The sequence below is a fragment of the Nannospalax galili genome, unplaced genomic scaffold, assembly GCF_000622305.1.
Source record: "Nannospalax galili isolate Female #2095 unplaced genomic scaffold, S.galili_v1.0 scaffold1027, whole genome shotgun sequence".
NCBI lineage: Eukaryota > Metazoa > Chordata > Mammalia > Rodentia > Spalacidae > Nannospalax > Nannospalax galili.
In genome coordinates, this window is record NW_008355723.1 from 954,175 (window position 1) to 959,870 (window position 5,696).

Here is a 5,696-nt window from a genome sequence, read left to right on the forward strand (position 1 = left end):
CCTGTAGTTATGTCTGGATACATACTCACTTATCAGGGTTTGGTTCTAGGATCCACATATGAGGGAGAACATACATCTATTTTTTTTCTGAGTCTGTGTTACTTCACTTAGTGTAACAGTTTCTAGTTCCATCCATTTACTTGCAAATTTCATGATTTTATCTTCCTTTACTGCTGAGTAAAACTCCATCATATAAATGAACCATATTTTCATTATCCACTACTCAACTGAAGCACACTTAGGTTGCTTCCATCTCTTAGCTATTGTGAAAAGAGCAGCAACAAACACGGATGTACCAGTGTCTCTGCAAGAGGATGGTGGTTGCTAGAATTCCAGATTCCCTCTAAAGTGAATTTATCACTTCTCTAAAACAATGTCATTTTTTTCACATTGCAAAGACCTTTACTACAGGGTCTTCACAGGGGCCTGGGCACCTTTGGGAGCCTGAGCTGAAGCCTGGGTGTTAGCTGGAGCTACAGCCTCAGCCTTGGCCTTTGGTTGGCAGAGCCTGCTACCCTTGGCCGTGTAGCCACAAATCTGCTTCCCAAGTTTGTGGTGGGCAATGAAAGCAAGGCGGCAGAACTTGCTGTCTGGACCCTTTGGCATCTTGGCCTTAACCTGTTTAGGCTTCACAAGGGCCTTGACAGCCTCGGCGCTCACACTCAGGGCCTATGTGTTGTTGGCCTGCATCTTCTTCAGACCCTTCTTGTGCTTCTTGGCAAAACACATGTTCCTCAGGAACTTGGGGTCTACCCCCTTAAGAGATTCGTATCGTGACCGTGGTTTCTTGATGCCATTTCTACATCATTTTCGAGACTGGTTGTGTGTAGTATGGTTCTTGGACTTGGCCATGTCTGCTTGCGAACCCATGGCTCCAGGAGTACCTGGGATGAAAGAGAAAGAGCAAACAATGTCATTTTTATGTCACTGTCCTAGTTTGGTTTCTATGATAAAACAGTGACCAAAGAATGGGGAAAGGGGAATATTAGACTGAAGGGTTAAATGGGGTATGGAATGAGAGGGCAAGGCAGAGGAGGGAGTGTGGAGAGAGATAAATAACACTAAAGGTCTTTACAAAAAGACATATCGAGACCTGTCACTATAGAAGCTTCATAGATACATATACATCACAAAAAGAGATTAAACAGAGTTATTCTAGAGCAGGGTGAGAGGCACTGCCTTTTTTTTTGACATCATAGGCTAATTAAAAAACCCTTAATGCGGGGGCTGGAAAGATGGCTCAGTGGTTAAGAACACTGACTGTTCTTGCAGAAGACCCAGGTTCGAATTCTAGAACCCACATGGCAGTTAACAGCTGTCAGTAACTCCAGTTCCAGGGGATCCAACAGCCTCTTCTGTCCTCTGTGGGCACTGCATGACACAGGTGCACTTATCCACATGCAGGCATAACACGCATACACATAAAATAAAATAAAATAAAATAAAATAAAATAAAATAAAATAAAAACCGTTAATGGTAGGAATGGACTCCCTCTCTAGAAGCTGTTGACCAGGGTCCCATAGACTCTCAAATAATAGTAGCCATTGCCCCAGCTCTGGGTTTCCCACCCAGAGTGGATGGTAAGACCCTATTGCTGAAGACACTATATGCATGAGCAGTAGAGCAAACAAGGAGAAATCAAGCTGGTGCTGACTTCAGTCTCATCTTTGCTGTAGTAGTAGTGCTGGAAGGTGCTATGCATGCTATCAGAATGAAAAAATATCATCGTTACTCAGTTGTGCATCCTATGAACTACAGTAACAACTAACTTGGCAAGATATGCCCACTAGTGCAATAGTGGCACAAATATTGGAGTAGCCAACCACTCTTTAATTGGATTTAAGGTCTGCTTCCTAGGATGGAGCCCATACCTAACATTGATATTAGGCCTAGGAACCTGAGGCAAGAGAGGTCACAGAACATAGGGGAGAGCCCAATATTAGTTTTCTATTGAATAGTTATTGTACTAAACTAACTCTTAATGACTTGTTGTTCTATTCATAGAGTAATCCATCTCTCAGCTCTCATCAGAGAAACCTTCTTATGCTGCAGATGGTGATTAACACAGAAACCAACAACTGGTTAGGCCAACAGGCAGAGAACAAGAGGCTGAAGAGGGATTATCTCTGAATAGAATACTATATCAAACTTCTGTCTCCCAAGGTGCAGGGATCATTGCAGAAGAGGGAGTGGAAAGATTGTAAGAGCCAGAGGTGGTGGATGACCACAAAGAAACAGAGTTTTCCAGATAGCTGGTCACTTGCTCATGTGAACTCACAGCAAAGGTGACAGCATACACAAATCCCATGCAAGCTCAAACTGGAAAAAAAAATCACAGCATAGACACAACAAAGGAAGTAAGAAACTTCAACCCCATCTAAGGAAATTGTGGCAACAGATGGCTGCTGGGAGGGGCAGAGAAAGTCTCTTTCAAGCATGGGACTCTTGGTAGGTTAATCAGGCTCCAGTGGATGGACCCACACTGGTGGACATTTGGAGATACAAACTAGACTTTATAGGCCTTGCTATATAATATTGCTTGTAATAGAATAGATTACAATAAACTGGATGTGGGGGGCAATAAGGGGAGGTAGAGATAGGGGAGGGGATCAAAATACCATCAAATCATATTGTATGAAAATTTCAAAAATTCAGTTAAAAAAGTGTGAAAAAAAACCACTGACCAAAACCAATTTTTTGAGGGGGGAGTATTTCAATTTACAAATTACAGTTCATCCTTGAAGGAAACAAAAGCAGGAGCTCAAGGCAAGGCAAGAATCTGGAGGCAAGAACTGAAACTAAGACCTTGGAGGAAAGCTGCTTGGGGCTTGCATCCTCTGGGTTGTTTACCTTTTTCTTTCAGCCCAGACCCACCTGCCTAGGGATGGTACTACTTACAGTGGGCTGGGCCCTTAAACATCAATCAGCAACCAAGAAAGTGCCTTGAAGACATGGCCACAACCCAATCTGAGGGAGGAAATTCTTCAGTTGAAGTTCCTTCTCCCCAGGTGATTCTAGTGCAATCAAGTTGACAAAAACTAATTAGCACCTTCACCTCAGTTCCACAGGGGTTCTCACCGTTCTTTCAATGTCTTCAGCTTTGCAAGTACCTTTTGCTTCTTTACCCCTCACCTTGCATACCCAGTGAGTCATGACGTCTACCATTTATTCCTTCAACTCTAAATTAAATACTTTGTCTCGGTTCCCAGCACTACCTGCCATCTGTTCAGATAAACCTCCCTCCTGCCCCTTCTGCCTCCAGAATCTCCTGACTTTCTGCCCCTCCTGCCTCCAGCCATTCCTGACTTTCTATCCCTCTGCCTCTGGCCATTCCTGACTTTCTGCAGTCCATTAACAGGATAATATATTATTAAAACACTACACGTATCATCTCCTTTTAAAACAATGGTGAACATCTATTAAGCCTTACTATGTGCCAGGAACTAGGCTAAACCTTTTAAATATGACATTGAAACTGATTTTCACAATCATAATGTGAAGTGGTTACTGTTACTCTTCCCATTTTACAGAAGAAGAGTAAACATTGAAGAAAATTAAATTGTGCTCAAGGCCACATAGCTAATAAATAGCAGAGCCAGGATTCAAATATAAAGGTATGTGATTCCAGTTCCCTACCCATCTAAAACACCACCCTATATTTTATAATTCTCTTTTGGCTCTAGACCAAATGTCATAACCTAGTGTTCAAGAACACCCCAAACCTGCTCCCAAGTTCCCTCTGGCCTCTCCTCCATTACTCCTTTAAAAAAAAAATCCGCTCCAGCAAAAGTCACCTCTCATGTTTCCCTAAACCAACCATGAATATTTCTACCTCTAAACTTTTTCTGAGAATCCATTGTCTTGACTTACCCCCCCTGCCCCTTTCCTCTCTTATTTAAGATCTGCATTTAAATCACAACTTAAGTCTGATCTTTTCTAATGTCTTTCCAACCTTTTACTAATCCCTTTCTCAATTTATCTGGTTTCTTTTCTCCATAAGAATAGGTCCTAATCTAAGTATCAAAATTGCAGTGGGCCTTATGGAATGGTATATATATATGTGTGTGTGTGTGATTATATATATAAATATGTGTGATTATATATATGGTTATATATATAATAATGTGTGATTTGGAATCAATTGTACTGATGCACATTTAATTGCTCATGACTTTTAGAGAGGTAATTTCTTGAAATCTCTTTCCTTGTTTATAAAATAGGACTGATAGTACTTCACTTGATCAAAAGAATTTTCTAAATGTGATTATGTGTATTTATATGTGTGTGTGGGTAGGCCTATCAGTGTGCACTGCACACATATGGAGGTCAGGGGACAGCCCAAATATTGGCTCTCATTTGCCTTTTACCTTTTGTTTGGCTTGGAACTTTGACAGGAAGGCCAGTCTAGCTGACCCACCATGAGCTTCCAGGGATCTACTTGTTCCAGCTGCTCATCTCACAGTCCCTGGGATTAAAGTGTGCACCACCGTGCCTGGCTTTTCGCATGGGTTCTGCTTGTTGAGGAATGCAGCTTAGCATGGCTGGGTTCTCATCCAATGCTGTGAGGACTGAGAGAGCAGATGGCTCTCCTTATCTATTGATGTCGATGTGAAAAAAAAACCACAGTTCTCACCTCAAAGAGAATAAGAGACAGTTTATTCTAGGGTCAAATATGGCTGACTATGCCCTGGGAACACAGATTTATGTTCAACTACTATGCTCCAATATGGAAACAGCTTCATGAAGTTTGTATACTAATAGTATATGCCTTAACTGTTCAAGGCAGGGATATCAGGTTACCATGGAGAAGTACTGGTGTTACATCATGTTTAACGAAAAATATTTGTGTGACTGGTTTTGGAAATAAAGTGTATTCAGACAAAGCATTAGCAGAATGTACAAAATCGGTATTAAAAACATTTTACCATCACCCATCTTTTCTTTTCTTGTCCTTATTATGTACCTGCCATAGTATGTTGCTGCTTTGAGTTATATAACATCTGTGTACATTTACATTTTCACACTCGTTGATAATATACCTTAAAAACTGGGACTCACAGGTTTATACCATTTATGACATTTGATAGAATATATTAATGTAATTATTTTATATATTCTTGTTTTCTTACGTCTTCAAGATAAAGGAATCTGTAATCTTGATAACTGCCTTGCCCAGAGCAAGTTAACTAACGTGTATTTGTGTCTTTTATTGTTGATGAATTGTTTTTAAAAAATATTTTATTTATTATTTTTATTTTATGTGTATGAGTATATTACCTGCATGTATGTAAGCGTACCTGTGTCACGCAGTACCCATGGAGGTTAGAAGAGGGCGTCGGATCCCATGGAACTGGAGTTATGGACGGTTGTTAGCTGCCTTGTGGGTGCTGGGAACTGAAGCCAACTCCTCTGCAAGAGCAGCCAGTGCTCTTAACTGCTGAGGCATCTCTCCAGCCCTCATTGTTGATGAATTGTAATTGCTTATTCAAGATTTCCCAATCAGGTAGGCTTTTAAAATTATTTTTTTTAATGTGTATGCGTGTATTGCCTACATGTAGATAAGTGCACCCATGTTGTGCAATGCCCACGGAAGACAGAAGAGGCTGTCAGATCTCCTGGAACTGGAGTTACCCAACAGTTGTTAGCTGCCATGTGGGTGCTGATATTCAAACCCTGGTATTCTGCAAGAACAGTC

The 5,696-nt window shown here is 41.0% G+C and overlaps 1 pseudogene; it reads right to left on the reverse strand.

Annotated features, from left to right (window-relative positions):
* The window catches only part of LOC103750142, a 16,320-nt pseudogene extending 15,468 nt beyond the window's left edge, over positions 1-852 (reverse strand).
* Between the last annotated feature and the right edge of the window lie 4,844 nt (positions 853-5,696).